General features: G+C 46.1%; 1 protein-coding gene and 1 long non-coding RNA gene across 6 annotated transcripts in view; both read left to right on the top strand.

Moving 5' to 3' along the window:
* RGS12 (regulator of G protein signaling 12) overlaps nucleotides 1–20,184 on the top strand; it is a 121,847-nt gene that overhangs the window by 79,150 nt on the left and 22,513 nt on the right. The gene's annotated exons all lie outside the window — the stretch shown is intronic.
* The window catches only part of LOC118895388, a 28,440-nt gene that overhangs the window by 8,141 nt on the left and 115 nt on the right, over nucleotides 1–20,184 (top strand). The gene's annotated exons all lie outside the window — the stretch shown is intronic.

Raw genomic sequence — 20,184 nt, 5'->3', positions numbered from 1 at the left:
AAAAATAAAATATTAGGTGCTATAATCTCTAGTGTTTTTGGCAATGAATTTGCATCCTGTAAAATTATGAAAGAGAAGGAGAAATGTAAAGATTTCAGAGTGGTGTCATGGGTATTTGTACAGAATTCTGGTGAAGTCATATTTTCCTCATCAGAAAAACAGTGCAGCCTAATTGCACATTTTCAAAAATGTTTGCTAACTAGTAAAGATGGAATGTTAATTTGTAATTTGCTGTGTGAGAGGGGTTGTTTTAACCAGAAGTCTTTGTTTTGGTTTAATATATTGTAACATTCCTTATGGTTTGCTTTGAACCTAAAAATTATACCCAGAGTTACATAGTGTATTTATAGGGTACGAAGTACTAAGTATTTTGTAAACACTAGTCAGACTTGGATTTTAGTTTTTGGAAGGATGGAGACTTGATTTCTGCCAAGATTCTTTCCAATGTGCTGATTTCTTTCCAGTTCTACAAGATATTTGGAGAGAGTTTTTATTAGTAATTATTTATACTATGAAATTTTTTTCAAGCAAACAGAAGTTCAAAAGTAATAAACCAGTGACCACATACCTTCCTTCTAGAAGTCACGCCGGCTAACATTTGGGCATATTTGCCTGAGGCCTTTCTTCCAAAGCACTGCAGTCACTGTGGAGGTCCCCTTTGTGACCCTCCTGTGTCCGTTCCTCATCCTCCCCCCAGAGGCCCTACCTGGAAGCAGGTGTGTATCCTTCCACTCCAAGGGGATGGATTAGTTTGATTCTTGCGGGGGAAGCGTCTCTTAGGAAGCCGTAGCATGAAGAACAGTGTAAGGACTGGTCTAGTAAGCCGTGTGTCCCGTCAGGAGAGCAGTCACCCTGAGGCAGCTCCCGCCAGAGCCCGTGTTCTGCCTCTTACACGAGTGTTCACTCATGATTTGTGCCCTTTTTTGGTATGTATTACACTTGAATGAAGAGTTTACTATAATAATTAATATTGTTTTAAATGCTTGAAGCTTTTTACCTAAGGACTTGCCAAATGGTTTGAAAATTTTATTAGATTCACTCTCAGGAGAATATGTATAAAGTTGCTCAGAGAAAGTATTACATAGATTGGGTTGAAAATCTGATCGGCCAAAATAATTTAGGGGAAAGGTCTAGAAGTCGACCTTGAGGTTGGGGAGGGCTCAGTGGCTCTTTGCAAGAGCTCTACCTAAGCAGCTTTTATGCAGATTAGGAAAACTAAGAAGAGAAAGTAGATGCCTTTGGGCCTGCCTTCTCAGCTTGTAAGATTTTCTCTTTTGCTGATTTTCAGCAACTTAATTACGATGAGTCTTGGGTTGGTTTTGTTGTATATCTGCCATTTGGGGTGTGTTGAGTGTCAGATATCGTTTACCCCTCTCCCGCTTTGGGGACTTGGGTTTTTCCTACAGGCCACTGAGACTTGTTCATTTTCAGTCTTTTTTTTTTTTTTCTCCATATGCTTCATGTTTCATAGTTTCTTTTGTTCTGTGTTTAAGTTCACTGATCTATTCTTCTACAGTGTTTAATATGCTGTTAATTCCATCCTGTGGACTGTTCATTTCAGAGGTTTATTTTTCATCTCTAGACGTTCCTTTCGGATCTTTTAGAACCCTTCACTTCTCTCCTCATATATTCACGCTTTCCTTTAAACTCTAGAGCGTGTTTACAACATCTTTAAGTGTCTTCAAGTCTCTGTCTGCTGACTTATCCTTGCTGTCACTCCTGGGTCTGTTCTACTGCCTAATTTTTCTCCTGGTCGTGGGTCACATTTCTGCATCTTCACATGTCTAGTGATTTTCGACTGGGTGCAGGATTTTGTTGTCTTCCCTTGAAGAGTATAGGGGTTCGTTTTAACTGGCAGTTAAGCTACTTGGGGCTTGGCTTGGCCCCTTTGAGGCTTGTTTTTAGGCTTTTTTTTCCTAGGGAAAATCTAAAGTAGCTTTCACTGTAAGCTAGTTTAGCCCCACTACTTAAGCCTGACACATGTGGGGTCACCTTTGAAGGCCAGGCGTTCAGCCAGAGCTGTGGGGACTCAGAAATCTCACAACCCTGTGTGAGTTCTGGGAACGTTCATCCTGCAGCTCCCAGCTATTCTTTGCCTGGCCTCATGGGTTTCACCCCGTGTGCACACAGCTTAGAATTCAGCAGCAGACTCCAGGGTTCTCCTTTGAGATTTCTGGAGCTCTTTCTTCACTAGCTTTCCTCCCGGCACCTGCAAATTCCAGCCTGGCCTGGCCTAATTCTAATCTCTGTCTCTTCAACTCAGTGCTCATGCAAGACTTCTGCCCACTTTCCTGCTAGGTCACCTACCTTTCCTTATTGGTATGTAGGAAATTTGAAAAATAGATCCTGGAAATGACTCTTACATTGGATTTATGTATTCAGGTGAGCTCCCCCACAGTTTACCTGTTCATTCTCTTCGTGGTCTCTTTTTTTTTAAATTAATTTATTTTATTTATTTTTGGCTGCGTTGGGTCTTCGTTGCTGTGTGCAGGCTTTCTCTAGTTGCGACAAGCAGGGGCTACTCTTCATTGAGGTGCTCAGGCTTCTCATTGTGGTGGCTTCTCTTGTTGCGGAGCACGGGCTCTAAGTGCACGGGCTTCAGTAGTTGTGGCACGTGGGCTCAGTAGTTGTGGCACGTGGGCTCAGTAGTTGTGGCTCGCGAGCTCTAGAGCACAGGCTCAGTAGTTGTGGCGCACGGGCTTAGTTGCTCCGCGGCATGTGGGATCTTCCTGGACCAGGGCTCGAACCCGTGCCCCCTGCATTGGCAGGCGGATTCTTAGCCACCGCGCCACCAGGGAAGCCCTCTTCGTGGTCTCTTTTGATGACGAAAAGTTTTTAATCTTTGTATCATTCAATTTATCATTTTCCCTTTCTGTGATGCTTTTTATGTCCTTTTAGAGCAGGCATTGCCCTTCCCAAGATCATGAAGGTAAAGCCATCATTGTTTTATCTTTTGCATTGAAAGCTCTGATTATCTGTAGCTGATATTTGTGTATGATGTGAGTTAGGGGACAAGATTCATTTTTCCCCGCTGGGACCCAGTTGATCCAGCTCCATTTATTGAAAAGGCGATCCTCTCCCCACTGAAAGGAAGCAGCACCTTTATCAGGTAATCGTATATTTGTGGGTCTGTTTCTGGCTTCCAGCTTCTGTTCCATTGGTCTCTTTGTCATTGGATCAGCACCTTGTGTCGTCATTACTGTCGTTCTGTCGTGCGTTCAGAGATCTGGTTGTGTAGTCTCAGGATGGCTTTGCTTGTTCCAGCCTTTTGCATTTTCTTACACATTTTGGAGCTAATTTGTGAGTTACTGCCAGTTTTCCAGAGTCTCCTTTGCTTCTTTCTGTCTGAGCTGGTGGAGATACAGCACTTTTGGAATTTGTGTATGATGCTTTCACTGGAAATGTAGCACAAGCTACACAGCCACTGATATTAGGGCAGTTGGGTTTTCCATTGTTTTGTGACGGTACGTTTGTGACCTTCATTATGTAGCCGCTTACTGTCTTGCTCTTTAAAAATCTTCAGGTCGTTCCCCCAGGAATAAATACTAAATCTGGCTTTGTTTGCCTTTTAAAAAACTGTTTCTTTTAGAGGACTGACCTCTATCAGTATCTAAAACCAGCATTAATCGAGAGTACTTCAGGCCAACGTGTCACCCTCAAACAGATGCCGTTGTTCAGAGAAGGGAGGGAAAGTCTTGTAACGTACAAGACTTTGCAGGGACTTGCGTGTAGGGTGACCCGAGCATCCGAGAGAGGCTGGTGGACAGGCCGTGCTCGCCTCTGGGAGACGGTGGATTGTCGCGGGATGTGCTGCCGCTGGTGGTGGGAGAGATGGAGCCGGGCGGCAGGGCCTGGTCCAGCCAGAGGCCCGCGAGTCCCGCGGAGCCGAGCCCTGAGATGAGAGCAGAGGCTCTCCCTCATGTGAGTTTGGGGAGACGGGAGGGGCCAGGAAAAAGCCGAGAAGGAGCAGCCGGGGTGGTGGAAACCTGAGAGAGGATGACGCTGTGTCTGTGAGGAGAGCACAGGGTGAGGAGAGCTCCACTGGGGGACGGTCACGGCGTCGGCGGGGGGGGGAAGGAGCAGGGTTGGGAGAAACAGATAACAGGGCGGTAACAAGAGCTCTGCTTTGGACCTGTGACTTCTGAGATACTTCGCAATTTCCAGGTGGAGATGTGGTGTAGACAGTTGGGTAACTGAGTATGGATGCCAAAAACGGTTGGGCCTGGAAGCTTAAGCTTAAGGGTCATCAATCCACCAGTGGAATTTAGTGCCTTGGTAAGCTTGAGAAATTAGAGATCATGCAGAAAAGAGGAGTCTCAAACCTGTGGGATAAGTAGGAACCGGAAGACGGCCGGGGACGTGAGAGGTGATAAGACACACGAGTCAGAGCATGGACTGGGTTAAACCCTGAGTCTGCCACCAGCTGGCCACCTCAGTTCTCTGTCTGTAAGATGGGTACCAGGACCCATCTTACAGAGTTACTGTGAGAATGACAGGAACTGATATCTGTGATGCGTTTAGAACAGTACGTGGCACATAATGAAGAGCTACGCAAATGATAGCTGCCATTATTATTGTCAATATCACTGTTGCTGTTTTAATTGCATTTCCAATATAAGTGGTACTAATAGTGGATAAAATTGCCTAGAAGAACTACGTAGAGAAAAGAGCCTAGGACAGGCCCTGAAGAAGATTATAAGATCAGTGGAAGAGAAAGGGCATCAAAGGAGAAAACTCTCCATTTAGATTGTTTAAAATTCAATTTTAAAACAAAAGGACACAGGAAGATTGAAAAAATTAAATGAAATTAATTATTTCCTTAGGTAGGTACTAAGGAAAAAGAAAATTGGTATGGCAATATTAACACCAGACAAAATAATTCAAGTGAAAAAAACAATAAAAAACAAAGAAAGCAGGCAGTGTGCACCAAAAATAGAGTCTCTCACTTGTAAACAAAGTTAGATGAACTACAGTAAAAGTGGACAAGTATTCTTAGGGGAAGACTATAATATACCTTTTTCAGAAACTAAGAAATCAAGCTGATAAGAAATAGAGTAAGATCACAGAATGTTTGAATTATAAAACAGACAACTTAAATTTTATATATGTAAAATTTTACATCCAATAGAGAATACACTTTTTTCCCAAAGATACATGAAGTATTTACCAATGTTGACAATATTCTATTCCAGAAATGCAGTTGCTACAAATTAAAAATATATTTATAGCATACAGATCACATCTACTGTCTGCAGTGTAATTAAATAGAAGTCAATTACAAAAAGACAATACAAAATAATCTGTACATTTGAAAGTTTAAAACTATATTTCTAAATAATCCATGGGTCAAGGAGAAAATTAAGGTGGAAATTATAATACAGTTTAGAACTGTTCAGTAATTATAGTGCTACATATTAACACCAGTGGGATATAGTCAAAGTGGTTTTCAGAGAAAAATTTGTAGTATTAAATGTATATATTATAAAAAAGAAAAGTTGGGAAATACAGTAAATAAGCTTTCAAAATAAGGTAGGGAAAAACATAAAGTAGAAATTAACAAAGTGGAAAACAAAACAAACAGTGTATAACTGATTAATAAAACAAAAAACTAAGTCTTCAGTAGGTATGATCAAGAAAAAGAGGGAAAAAACATTAAGAATGAAGAAGAAAGAAGACAAAGATAACTTCAAAGATAACAGAGAGCTAAAGTTATAAGAAAATTCTATGAATAACTTTATACTAATGCATCTGATTACCAGGTCAATTGGACAACGTTTAGGAAAATATGGTTGGCCTAAGAAGAAAAGGAAACTTTGGTTAGATAAATCAACATAAGCAAAAATGATTTGGAAGTCAAAGATCTACACTGCAAAAGGCAACATGCCCAAACCAATTTATTGGTGAGTATATCAGTCAGCTTGGGATAAATTATGTTGCAAATAACAAATAACTCCAAAATCACAGTGGCTCTAAGAAAGCAAAATTTCTTTTTTACTTACATTATACGCCCACTGCAGTTTGGCCTTGTTTTGCTTTGCGTGTTTTCGCTGTTGCAGCAGTTCCTCTATGGGACACTGTGAGTCTTGTGGCAGAGCTGGGCAGTGCTTCCTTCCCAAGCACTACGAGCTACGCTCTCTCACATCACAAGGCCAAGCCTGACACTGAGGTGGGGGGCATGGGTAACCCTTCCACAAACAGGGGCAGCAAATATTTTGGACTTAACATGGTCTACCACACAGGGTATAGAAGATGGGAAGCTACCCTACCCTGCTCATATCAAGCCAGTATAACCTTGATACCAAAACTGGACAAGGATGGCACAAAATTGAATTATTGGCCAATTTAACTTAGTGAACAAATATGGAAACTTCCTAAATAAAATTTTAGCAAATTGAATCCAGCAGTGTTTTCATTTTTTAAATGCATCCTTATGAAGTGAGGTTTATTCAAGGAATGCAAGGATAGTTTAACATTAGAGAATTTTCCACTCAAGTCACCATTTATTCATTCGACAGTTATTTTTAGAACTCCTACTTTCTTCTAAAAACTGTTCCAGGCACTGGGGATACATTGGTGAACAAAACGAAGTCTCTGCCTTCATGGCGCTTACACTTCAATAAAGGAATATCACGGTCACATAAGCAGATTGTTTTATATTAATAGATTAAAGGGGTAAAACTGTATGATTATCACAGTAGAGGCAAAGGAGTATCTAATAAAATTAAGTCCCCATTCCTTTTTTTTTTTAAGTTGAAGTATAGTTGATGTACAATATTATATAAGTTACAGGTGTGCAATATAGTGGTTCATAGTTTTTAAAGGTCGTACACCATTTATAGTTGTTACAAAACATTGGCTATATTACCTGTGTTGTACATTATATCCTGTAGCTTATTTTATACACAGTAGTTTGTACCTCTTAATCCCCTACCCCTATATTGCACCCCCCTTCCCTCTCCTCACTGGTAACCACTAGTTTGTTTTCTATATCTGTGAGTCTCCTTCTACCCATTTCATTTTTTTAAAGTTATACTTAATAGTTAAACATTAGACCCAGGAATAAGACAAAGATGTTTCATATCTTAGCAACTATTTAACATTATATTGGAGATTCTGGCCAACTCTATAAGGCAAGAAAAAGAAATTTTAAAACTTGTAAAGGAAGAAACGAAATAATCATTATTTACAAATGACATTCTCATCTAACTAGAAAACCCACAGCATATCAGTCACATGGCCAGACCTGACTTTGAGAGCTAATGGAGTTCAGGAAGATGAAAAGTAGTAGCTTTCCTAAACAATATACATTGTTTTGATAGGAACATGTATATGTTTGTAAAAGCATAACAAAAAATTTGGATCAACGCCAAATTAATAAGATGGGTTTCCTCTAGGGAGGGGAGATAGGACTAGAATTTTAGGTAATGATCAATAAGGGATTTTATTTTTTATGTTTAAAATTTTTAAGTAGAAAATATTTTATGAATTGTGCATTAAAACTGCAAGATGTTTGTAATTTGAAGTTATATGCCTTTCAGCCTGTGCCATCTCATTAGCTTGTATTTGGAACACGTGATCTATTTATCCAACCAGTATTATTGAATGCCTACTATGTGCCTGGTACTACTTGTCACAATACTCTTATGACGCCAGTATACAGTTACTACTGTGGCTTTATAGAAAGGTGAAGTGACTTGGTGAGGAGTGGAGTTCTCACAGCACCCCTGTGACGTTAGTACATGGTTGTTACTGCAGCATTACAGAAGGGGGAGGGCAGTGTGACTCCAGAACCCACACTGTGAACCACCACACCTGTGCCAGGTAGAGCTGGGCTGGAGACTGGCTCCCAGGACAGAGCTTGCCACAGAGTAGACCTTCCACAGGTGTATGTTGAGAAATGAGGAGGAGGGGGTGGCCCCATTTACTTCTTACTCATCTTAACGGCCCATCCAGTTTTAGGAAGAGAACATGGAGGACGGTTGGGTTCCCCCGTGTAGTGGAGCCCTGATCTTCTTCTTCTTCCAGAGGAGAGTCAGGCTCAGCAGATCCTCAGGGCAGGCGGGGGGAGAGAGGGCACACCTTTATTTTTATTTATTTTTTGCACCATGTAATTTTTTTTCAGTCTGAAACTATATCAGACTTTCAAAAATTGCAGCTGTAGGACAAAGAACTTTTCCTGTACCATTTGAAAGTAAGTTGCTGATACGATACCCTTACCATCTTGAATACTTTAGAGTGAATTTCTTACAAATGGATACATTTTCCTGCATAACCAAAATACAACCATCAAAATTAGGAAACTAACACCAATACTTTGCTACCATCTTATCCTCACACTCTGTTCATTTTGCCAATTCATAGTAAATGTCATCTTTATGGTAAAAGGATCCAGTTCAGAATTACATTTGGCTTTTAGCTGTCATGGTTCTTTTATCTCCTTCAATGGAACAAGTTCCTCCTTCTTCGCTTGTTTTTCACATTCATGCCGCTTTTGAAGATTGCAGACCCCTTAGTTTGTCGATGCTACCTCAGTTTGGGTCACCTCCGCCTTGAGCTCCACCCACTGGAGACATCCAGACCAGGGGTGGGGCTTCGGGAGCCCCACCACTCAGCACCGCCTCCTGCAGGGGAAGGGGCAGGAGAGCTGCCTGCCTTCTTTGGGGGTGAGGTGGGGACGGGGTGAGGACCCCTCATGGAACAGGAGCCAGCCTGGTGACCAGATTTTTGGAGCCCAGTCTGGGACAAATGACTTTCTGAATTTGAGTGCTTTACTTGGAAGTCACATAAAAGACACAGGTATTACATTTGTTTAGTTTTGCACCTGACATACTATCTTCATTATTAAAATTATGTGAAATCATAACTGTTCCAGAATCCCAGGCTATGGATGCCATAGCCAAAAAGTACAGTTTATACCTGACATAAAAGTAAGTCTTTCCTGTGTCTCAGTATTACCTCTTTTCCACTGACAGGAGTGGCCTCTCAGTACCATCCCTGATGAAGGCGGTGCCTGCCCCATGCATCCTTGATGAGCTTATCCTCTTGATCCTTTTCCTTCTCTGATGGCCAGCCCACTAGCCCCCTGTCCTGTTGAGGACGGTGCCCGTTGCCTGGCCCTCCACCTACACGGTCTCAGTGCAGGCCTGGCGCCTGCAGCTGTGCCTTTAGTCTCCTGTGCCTCGGCTGCAGGCAGGGGTGAGCACCAGTTTTGAGTCTTCCTTGTGGAGGCCCCCATTTGGGATCCTTGGGCTTCTGCACTGAGCAGTGGCCTCCAGACAGGGTCAGGCCACAGCTGGAGGGTTTACACTTCACGTGTGGCTCTTGGCCCCAGAATAAAGCGAGGTCTCCACAGAGTGTATGTATTTTATTCACTGAGATGAAATACACTAATTTCACTAAGGAATTAGTAAGTGAATAATGTGAATTTTTTTCATTCAATTCAGCATAATAAATGAATTTGATTAGGGCTAATCTTTGAAAAGTGTCCCGCGTCCCTTTTTGCTGAGTCCTGGAGGCCCCCTGTGCTCAGATGCCGGCTAGTGGGCAGCCCACGTGTGGTCACGGTTGCTAGCGCTGCGCGTTGAATCCTGAGCACTCTTGTGACAAGTGACACGTCCCCTTTGCGTGTCGTGTTACTTCCCACGCTGACCCTTTTTGGCTACGGTTCTGCCCACTCACACGGCCTCGTGAGCTCTCCCAGCATCTCACCCCCATCTGCTTGGCATTTCAGTCTCCAGAAGGACTTGTGTCATTTCAGACACAGAAAGTTTGTTCTGCTCTGCTCTGCCAGAACAGTTATAAATCGACTCTTCTGGTAGTGACTCCAGGAAAGACTCAGCATTTAGGTTTCTGGTGTTTGGGCCCACATTTCCTGTGGCCCTGGGAAGTATACGGAAGGATACTGTACACTGAGTGCTCCCCTATAGATCTGTGAGGCGTTTGCCTGCTCTCCAGGGCTGTGACATCTGGCCAGGAGCTCATGCACGGTGACACTGGGAGCGTCCCTTGGAGCACATGGACGCTGTCTCAGCACCTTCACCAGCTAATCTCAGGCTGGTCATAGGAGGGCTTCACACGTCAGCAACTTCCTTTGTAAAATGGGCTGATGGATCAATAGTTTGCAGACTCCGTGCCGAGGAGGTGCTGTCAGGCTCCGTAGACATTTCATTCTCATCGGCAGAAGGGCTCTGTAAATAGTGGCAGATCTTTCATGAAGGAGGTGCTGGGCTGCCTGCCCGAGGCTGCACCAGGTCAAGCAGAGCGCGGCCGAGGTCTGTCCCACCTGTTCTTGTCTGTGTCTTCTTCCTTCCCAGTGGCCCAGCCCACACACGGGGATTCCATATGCGATTGCTTTGAGGAAAAAAAAAAGGGCCTGCTGCTTTCAATTTGTAAAACATGCCAGGGCTGCAGCTGGGGAGTGAAGTGAATACTCTTAGGGAGCCTGCTGTGTGGCGTGGGCAGGATGGCAGACTTGGACGTGCAGCTGAGCGGGGTAGGGCGGGGGTGGGGGGAGGCCGGGCAGCCTCCCTGTGCGCCCACCTTTCAGTGCAGAGCTCGGGCAGGTTCCAGAATTCTACGTTCAAGCCTAGCCTTCCAGGGCGTTTGAAGAGAGGAGAATAGAATATATCTTACTTAACAGCATGTTAGCTTCTATGATATTTTTTCACTATTTAGATGCATGGTGTAAAGATCTTAAGTTGTACTCTTGCCCCAAGCCCTGCAATTGTTAATTTCTCCCCTAATGAGAAAACCAAGACATAAAAGATATTCAGGCTCATGCAGTCTATCACATTATGCCACCCAGAGCCAGAATGACCATCATGGGCCTGAGGCTCCACCTGGCTTTTCCCCCAGAACTGAATTTTACTGTTGAAGTGGCCATATGGCAGATATTCTCAAGGCCTGGTTTGAAGGGTGGACCAGTTCACTTGATGAGCAAGTACAGGCTTTAAAGAGTAAAGGACGTGATGTTAAAACGCATGGAATCCTGCACCTAAGACTGTGTATTTCACTGTATGTGGATTTTATCTCAAAACTGTAAACAAAGATTAAAGTCTAGTTACTGGTTTTGGTTTTGGCAGTGTATGTGTTATCAGTTCTTTTTTTTTTAAATAACTTTATCTATCTATCTATCTATTTATTTATTTATGGCTGCGTTGGGTCTTCGTTGCTGTGCGTGGGCATTCTCTAGTTGCAGCGGGCGGGGGGCTACTCTTCATTGCGGTGTGTGGGCTTTTCACTGAGGTGGCTTCTCTTGTTGCGGAGCACAGACTCTAGGCGCACAGGCTTCAGTAGTTGTGGCATATGGGCTCAGTAGTTGTGGCTTGCGGGCTCTAGAGCGCAGGCTCAGTAGTTGTGGTGCACGGGCTTAGTTGCTCCGTGGCATGTGGGATCTTCCTGGACCAGGGCTGGAACCCGTGTCCCCTGCATTGGCAAGCGGATTCCTAACCACTGCGCCACCAGGTAAGGCCGTGTTATCAGTTCTTAAAGTACCTTCTGTGTATTCCAGGCTTCAGCAGATGAGCAGATACACCAAGAATAGTGGGAGCCCAGTTCTCCACTGCTGGGGAGGGAGTTACAAATATGGGACAGGAGAATGTATTGGGGTTAAGGTTGGGGTTGGGGTTTGAGGTGTCAGTGTGAATTCATGGTTTTAATAGATGGACATGAGCATGTAGAAATAAGCAGATAAATAGATGTGCACCTGTGTATTCATAGGCATGTGTGGGTATGCGTATCAGTATTTCTTAGCTCTGTCCGCTGGAAGGGCCTGGAAGCAACAAAACCCCCCAGTAGCAATGAGCACCCCTTGTGTCCAGATCTTGGTGTCTAAACACCACTCCTCAGTGAAAGGAACAGGGTTCCTTGGAGCAAAACTGATTCCTGGTCTGGAGCATGGAAAGTACAAAATGAACCCTGCACATGTTTTCACACCAGAAAATAAGGAGGTGCTCAGTGCATGATGAGGACTTACCAGAAGGCCCCAGGTGCCAGCTTGAAGGGAGGCAGAGCATAAAAACAGAAGTCCATCGAGTGCATACTGATGGAGATAAATGAGTTTATAGTAAGTGGGGGAGGAGAGAAAGCTCTTTCATACAGTAAAATGTGGAGGAATGATGGCATCAGAAAGTCTTCTGTGGGGACTTCCTTTGTGGCGCAGTGCTTAAGAATCCGCCTGCCAATGCAGGGGACACGGGTTCGAGCCCTGGTCTGGGAAGATCCCACATGCCGCGGAGCAACTAGGCCCGTGCACCACAACTACTGAGCCTGCGCTCTAGAGCCCATGAGCCACAACTGCTGAACCTGAGTGCCACAGCTGCTGAAGCCCGCACACCTAGAGCCTGTGCTCCACAACAAGAGAAGCCACTGCAAAGAGAAACCCATGCACCGCAACCAAGAGTAGCCCCTGCTCGCTGCAACTAGAGAAAACCCGCGCACAGCAACGAAGACCCAACGCAGCCAAAAATAAAGAAAGAAAATAAATTTATATATATATTAAAAAAAAGTCTTCTGTGGATGCCGAAATACTGGACACAAGCTTGACGAGGAACAAGATCCATCCATCAACTCAGAGGGCAGGATAGTGCCTCCACAGTGGAGAGCCTGGCACCCCAACCGAACAGCACCAACGCTGCGATGGACTGACGCCCCTTCTCCTGCAGAGAAGTGCAAGGAGGACACACGCGGGGCACCCATCACTCCCGGAGTGCTCCTGCCAGGTCAGCAGGAGACACCAGGCAGCCCAGACTGAGGGGCAGTCCACAAAAGAGCCGGCCCATGTCCAGGTCTAGAGACCAAAGAGAGACTGGGGGCTTTTTTTTTTTCCTTAATTAATTAATTAATTTTTGGCTGCGTTGGGTCTTCGTTGCTGCACGTGGGCTTTCTCTAGTTGCAGCGAGCGGGGGCTAATCTTCGTTGCGGTGCGCGAGCTTCTCATTGCGGCGGCTTCTCTTGTTGTGGAGCACGGGCTCTAGGCACGTGGGCTTCAGTAGTTGTGGCGTGCCAGCTCATTAGTTGTGGCTCACGGGCTGTAGCGCGCAGGCTCAGTAGTTGTGGCGCACAGGCTTAGTTGCTCCACGGCATGTGGGATCTTCCCAGACCAGGGCTCGAACCCATGTCCCCTGCATTGGTAGGCGGATTTGTAACCACTGCACCACTAAGGGAAGCCCCAGGCCAGGAGCTTTTAAAGAGACACAACCACTAAGCGATCCTGAATTGGACCCTAGACGGGGAAATAGCCAGAAAGGACATTGCTGATGAAACTGGAACTCGGACTGTGTCACTTTCTCCAGTTTTGATGGCTGTGCTGTGGTCGTGAAAGAAAGTGTCCCCGTACTTCAGAAATTCACACTGAAGTATTCAGGGGTGAAGAGGTATGCTGTCTCCACCTTAATCTGCAATAGTTTGGGAAAAGTTACCGGCGTGTGTGTTTAGAGAAGGAGACTGGGAGGAAGGGAGTGAGGGGGAGAGGAGAGAGGATGACACGGCCAGTAGAGCAAGATGTAGACGGCCAGTGAATCTGGGAAAGGGTGTATGGGAGTTCCTTTTACTGATTTTGTAATTTTTTGCAAGGTTAATTTATATCAAAATTAAAAGCTGCCCCCAAAGGATGGCACGTGTGGCTCTAAGAAAGGGGCAGCTTTAGGTCCGGTGGAGGTGTTTTCAGACCTCGTTCAAAGTCCTGTCTCCCCAGTTTACCAGCTGTGCTAGTAGCTCTGCCTTTCTGAGCACTGCCTGGGTCCCTGGGCAGATGAGGGGCCCGACGCAGAGGGACTGGGGCCCCACATCCCGGCCTGACTCTGCCTCTGCGCCCCCTGAGCTCTGCTGCCTCACCGGCAGATGGCTGCACTTCAGAAACGTGGGGTCAGAAAGGACACTGATAGGAAAGTGGGACCCACTGGGGCTCTGCCGCATCGTTAAACCCTTTTCCTGAATTGTTTTCTTGGAAAATGTTGATATTGATTTAACACCTTTTTAACAGAACTGTCACCTAGTTGTAGCTGTTTATGCAGCAGTGTCCATCCAAGCATCTGTAGCCGGGTCAGCCTGAGAGCCAGATCCAGCCCCTGCCAGTTTTTATAAACAAAGCTTTCATGGAACAGTCACGTGCATGCTTTGCTTTGACCTCAAAATGCTCCTTATGGTTTAAAAGTGGTTCAGTTTGGGGTAGTTGCTTATTACTTAGTGAATACTTATTCCTGATACTATGCAATTTTGGTGATCACCTTCTCATTAAAAAGATAAGTTTTATGTTTATGGGATTAAAATTTTTTAAATAGGGAAATTAAGAGTTTTATTATAAAAACTTTTTTTTTTCCTTTGCCACTGCTAGTTTAACAGAAAACAAATTCCCAGAGGCCCCCAGGGCTTCAGCCTCAGCGTTTGTGCCTCTGAGAACAGCTTCTGGAGCTGTGCTCTGCCTGCTAAATAATTCACATTCGTGGGCAGCAGCAGGCTAAAGGTCTGCTCTAAATTATGGATGCGTCTCCTGTGATGCTTTGTGTTAAGTATACTGGTGGTGCCTTCTCCGTGAGCGCGAAGGGAGAGCCTCGCCTTTGTCAGCCTGTGGACTGGGATCTCTGGAGAAAGTGCACTAATTTACCTCTTTGGGAGCGTGAGCTCAGCAACAATGTCTCTGTGTGTGGCCCGAGCCTGGGGCCCCGGGGGCTGTGCTGGCTGACCCTGGTATGGACTCAGAGGGGTGGTTTGCGGTGAATGGTTGGAAGTATTTGGTTAAATGGCATCACAGTGGCTCTTATCGGCTCTGCCCAGGTAAAGTCCCTCTGGTCTGTGCCTTGTCGTGGTTGGCGGGGGCAGGCAGGCTGCGCGGTCTTCAGGTATGTGTGCCGAGGGGGCCCGTCCGCTCGGAGCCCGGTGGCAGTTTAGCCCTATTACCTGAACTTGAGTTGTGATTTAAATATTTAAAGTGCTGGAGGTTATGGTTTGGATGAGATATTCTGGTGAGATAATGATGGGTGAAAGCCTTGAGTTACAGAATTATCTATAAACTGTTAATACTAAGGCATTCTTCAAGTTATTTGCAACACGGTAACCTGCATGTTTGTCCAGCCAATGTAAAGGTGGTGGCTTTCCTAGTTTTCAGCAGATCTGAAACAGACTTCGAAAACTTTCTCACCAGGAAAGCATTTCTCTGACTCAAACTGGTGAATTGAAAGGGAAAAAAAACCCCCAACAGCGACAACAGAAACCAGGAAACGTTCTCTGAAGTGAAGCTGTAAGGTGGGATGTGGGGTGTCTTCCATGGACGTCTTCTTCTTTGGCTGCAGTGTGTGGTTTTCCAAGCACCTGACACCCCAGAGAGACTCAGGCAGTGGCTTAGACATAGTGGGGTTTCTTCCATCACTTGTTCTGGCCTTGGAGTTGGGGTAGGAATCCTGGCGTTCGAAGGAATTTCATTTGTGTTCAAGGGCAGTCCTTCCACACATGTGCACTGTTTTCTGTGTGTCGAGAGCAATTCCGGAGTGAGTTTAAAGGCGGCGTGAATTATGAAATTCAGAACTTGACAATGGCTGTCAAGGCCCAGGTGACTCTCCGTGTGTCACGGACACACGGAAGTGCTAGGATCTTGTCATCCCCTAGGGGTTCTGCACCCACCGCATGGCTCTCCACATTCTTCTGCAAGAACCTGCCACCTAAAGATTCACCAGGAGACCTCATGATGACAAGAACTGTGTACTGACGCGCTTTACGCGGCCAGGCATTGTCTCTAGTTTTCCCACTCTGAAGAGTGTGCACATGCCCAGAGGTCTGGCCGAGGTGGAGGGAAACGGCCGGGGCCGCGGCCTCAGGCAGCGTGGCCTGGCCCTGGAGCTGCTCCTGCAGGGTCACTGCTGTCCGCTCTCGAAGCTCCTGGTGCCTGAGTTGAGGCCCAGGGAGCAGGCATTCGGGCCCCAGAAGCAACAGTGTGGTGTGTGTCTGCCAGAAGAAACAAAAGGAGCCTGTGGGGAGGCCCGGGGAGCCAGCGCAGGGTAACCTTCTGACTTCGTGGGTCAGATGAGAGCTGGGGTCCAGGGCCTGCGTCCCCAGCTAAAATGACTCTTCCCAGGAGAGGCTGTGTCTGCAGGCAGAGCCCAGCCCAGCCCAGCCCTCCACACACCACCCCCCCCCCCGCCCCTTCTCAGGCCCAGCGCATCTTTCTGTGCAGGACACCAGTGCCCCTAAGAGTCCACGGCAGGAACCGCCCCGCTCCCGCCAGGGCATCAGAAAAGGCAGGCCTCAGGGTGTGCCTGCCGCCGGCCGGCTGAGCTGCACCGCCCACACCGAGCGGCCGGGCGGTCCTTTCTTTTTTTAATCGTAATGTTTCTTTATCGATTAGACTTTTAAAGTGTCAGTTATTGATTTGTGAGCCTTAAAAAAATAATTCATATTTGCTAAATCTTATAAAAATGAATTAGTATACGGGTCATCTTTCCCTTAACACGTGTATTCGGTCAGCATTCATTCTTTCCTTCACTCAGTCCCTCCACAAACTTGCAGCGCTGGGCAGGGCCGGGGTTGGGCGCCTGGGAAGCCTGCCCACCCCCCCGCCTCCCTCGTGTCCTGTGTGCACTGGTCTACGTCGCTCTGCCTGTTGCGTGTTGGAATCCACACACCTTTTGTTTGACAAGTAAAAGCTGCGACACCCTTGATGGGTTCAGCTGCTCTGTCTGCAGCTTGCGCCCCACCCTGCCCTCACCATCCAGCCTCAGCCAGACCTCCGCTGGCCACTCTCCACGTGCAGCCAGAAGGACAAAGTCCCTTCTTTTTTATTATTATTATTAATGGAATGTTTTATTTTTAGCATAGATGTGATGACTTGTTTTTCAATATTTTTTATTGAAGTATAGTTGATTTACAATGTGTTAATTTCTGCTGTACAGGAAAACAATTCAGTTATACGTATATACACATTCTTTTTTTTAAATATTCTTTCCCATTATGGCTTATCCTGGAATATTGAACACAGTTCCCTGTGCTATACAGTAGGACCTTGTTGTTCATCCATTCTCTATATAATAGCTGACATCTGCTAATCCCAAACTCTCACTCCATCCCTCCCCCAACCCCCTCCCCCTTGGCAACCACAAGTCTGTTCTTTATGTCTGTGAGTCTGTTTCTGTTTTGTAGATAAGTTCATTTGTGTCATATTTTAGACTCCACATGTAAGTGATATCATGTGATATTTGTATTTCTCTGTCTGGCTTACTTCGCTTAGTATGATCATCTCTAGGTCCATCCATGTTGCTGCAAATGGCATTATTTCGTTCTTTTTTATGGCTGAGCAGTATTCCAGTGTGTATATATGTACCACATCTTTATCCATTCATCTGTCAGTGGACATTTAGGTTGTTTCCATGTCCTGGCTATTGTGAATAGTGCTGCTGTGTGAACATAGGGGTGCATGCATCTTTTCGAATTATAGTTTTGTCTGGATATATGCCCAGGAGTGGGATTGCTGGATCATATGGTAATTCTATTTTTAGTTTTTTGAGGAACCTCCATACTGTTTTCCACAGTGGCTGCACCAACTTACATTCCCACCAACCGTGTAGGAGGGTTTCCTTTTCTCCACACCCTCTCCAGCATTTATTGTTTGTAGACTTTCTAGTGATGGCCATTCTGACCAGTGTGAGATGGTACCTAATTGTAGTTTTGATTTCCATCTCTCTAATAATTAGTGATGGATGTTGAGCAGCTTTTCATGTGCCTATTAGCCATCTGTATTTCTTCTTTGGAGAAATGTCTATTTAGGTCTTCTGCCCGTTTTTTGATTGGGTTGTTTGTTTTTCTGTTGTTGAGTTGTATGAGCTGCTTATATATTTTGGAAATTAAGCCCTTGTCGGTTGCATTGTTTGCAAATATTTTCTCCCATCTTGACATTCCCTTGTTTATCGCTGTCCTCCAGGGTGAAATCCGCACAGCTTGGGTGCCCACCTCCCGGCCCTGCTGGCCTTGCCTGCCAGCTCTCCTGCTCCTCGGCCGCCTAGCCACACTGGCTGTGAGCCGTGTTTCTTCTGCCACAGGGCCTTTGCACGTGCTTGTCCCCTTGTGGAAGGCTTTTCCCGCTTTTCTGAGGTCGGTTAAGTTCTGTTCATCCCTCAACTCTCAGTTCAACCATTATTGCCTTAAGGGAAAAAAGCTGGAGGAAAATGTTTTGGTGCTCATACTTTACAGAGTGTTTTTAAAATAGACTGTTTCATCTTTTGAGGATGACCCTGTTTATCAGCATGGAATGTAGCAGGAAAGCTTCTCTGCTCGGCCCCTGATGCTGCCCCTGACGCTGGTTCACGGCTCACATTCTCTTTGGCTCCGTGTGGGGGTCCCCGGGGCTGGGGGCGTCTTAAGCCTCTACTTAGTGACAGATCATACTCTTCCTCCACTTTCCTTTGGTTTATTGATCTTTTTTCTTATTGATGTGTAGGTGCTCTTAAATATAAAGAAAATTAGTCCTTCAGCTGTGTAATGTGTTACATGTATTTCCCATAGTTTATTTGTCTTTTGCCTTAGCTTACAGTGTTTTTTACATACAGAGATTTTATTTTATTTTTTTGAGGCGTAGTTGACATACAACATTATGTTAGTTTCAGGTGTACAACATAATGTTTCAAAATTTGTATAGATTGTGAAATGATTGCCACAGTGAGTCTAGCTAACTTCCCTCACCAGGCACAGCTGCAGAATTGTTTCTTGCGATGAGAACTTTCAAGATTTACTCTCTTAGCTCCTTTCACATGCGCGATGCAGCGTTGTTGCTTACACTCGCCGTGCCGTGCCGTCCATCCCCAGGACCTGTTTACCTTACGTCTGGACGTTTGTACCCTCTGACCCCTCCACCCACATTGCCCCCCACCCTGCCCACTGCCTCTGGCACCACCCGTCTCCTCTCACACACAGAGACTTCAAGTCTGTCTCTGACGGCTCTGGGCGGGAGCCTGCTGGATGTCCTCACTCAGGTATCTCAGAGAACTGCCCCGTGCTTTCTTCTAGTATTTCTCCGACTTCACTGTTTACGTTTAAATCTTTGGTCCGTGTGGCATTTATTCTAGTGCGTATTGCAAGACCCCCAACTTGGTCGCTCTCCAGCTGGTCACAGTTGACCCTGTAGCACATGTATCGAGTGATCCGCTTGTGTCCCGTCCCAGTGGCGCGTCTGCTTCTGCAGCGGCATCGTTCAGGATGCAGGTGTGCGACGTGTATCACGTTGAGTGGGGCTGGCCCTGCCTCCGTGCTTTGTTTTGTGTAGTTTTCCAGCATTTCGTGTTTAGTTTTCCACATGAACCTTTACACTCAGTTTGTCTGGTTCTAATAGAACGTGTATTGGGAAGTGTGTTGGGAGGAAGGGTTAATTTGCGGGGGATGGGTGTCTGTGGTGTTTAGTCCTTTGTTGCCCCGGTTACTGGACACAAATCATACGTGAAGACGTGGGGTCTTCCAGGACCCCAGCCCCAAGGAGAGAGAGGAGGAGAGTGTGAGTGTGTGCCTGCCTGTGAGCGTGTCAGGGTGCGTGTGTGAGCGTGTGCCTGCCTCTGAGTGTGTCAGGGTGTGTGTGTGAGCGTGTGCCCACCTGTGAGTGTGTCAGGGTATGTGCGTGAGCGTGTGTGAGCGTGTGCCTACCTGTGAGTGTGTCAGGGTGCGTGCGTGAGCATGTGTGAGCGTGTGCCTGCCTCTGAGTGTGTCAGGGTGCGTGTGTGAGCATGTGCCTGCCTGTGAGCGTGTCAGGGTGCGTGTGTGAGCGTGTGTGAGCGTGTGCCTGCCTCTGAGTGTGTCAGGGTGCGTGTGTGAGCATGTGCCTGCCTGTGAGCGTGTCAGGGTGCATGCGTGAGCATGTGTGAGCATGTGCCTGCCTCTGAGTGTGTCAGGGTGCATGTGTGAGCGTGTGCCTGCCTGTGAGCGTGTCAGGGTGCGTGCATGAGCGTGTGTGAGTGTGTGCCTGCCTCTGAGTGTGTCAGGGTGCATGCATGAGTGTGTGTGAGCGTGTGCCTGCCTCTGAGTGTGTCAGGCTGCATGTGTGAGCATGTGCCTGCCTCTGAGTGTGTCAGCACGCATTGAGGAGTGAGTTTCCGGTCACATACACACAAAACCGAGAGCTGTTCTCGTGGGGAAGTTTTGTGTGTTGGAGTCTAAGCAGAGCAGTTCCAGGTGGTTCTGTGTACCCTGGTCCTCAGCTCCCTGCCTGGGCACTGC

This window comes from Balaenoptera musculus, chromosome 5 (assembly GCF_009873245.2).
Source record: "Balaenoptera musculus isolate JJ_BM4_2016_0621 chromosome 5, mBalMus1.pri.v3, whole genome shotgun sequence".
In the NCBI taxonomy this organism is placed as follows: Eukaryota; Metazoa; Chordata; class Mammalia; order Artiodactyla; family Balaenopteridae; genus Balaenoptera; species Balaenoptera musculus.
The sequence above is the reverse complement of the archived record's forward strand: the minus strand, read 5'-3'. Positions and strand labels throughout refer to the sequence as shown.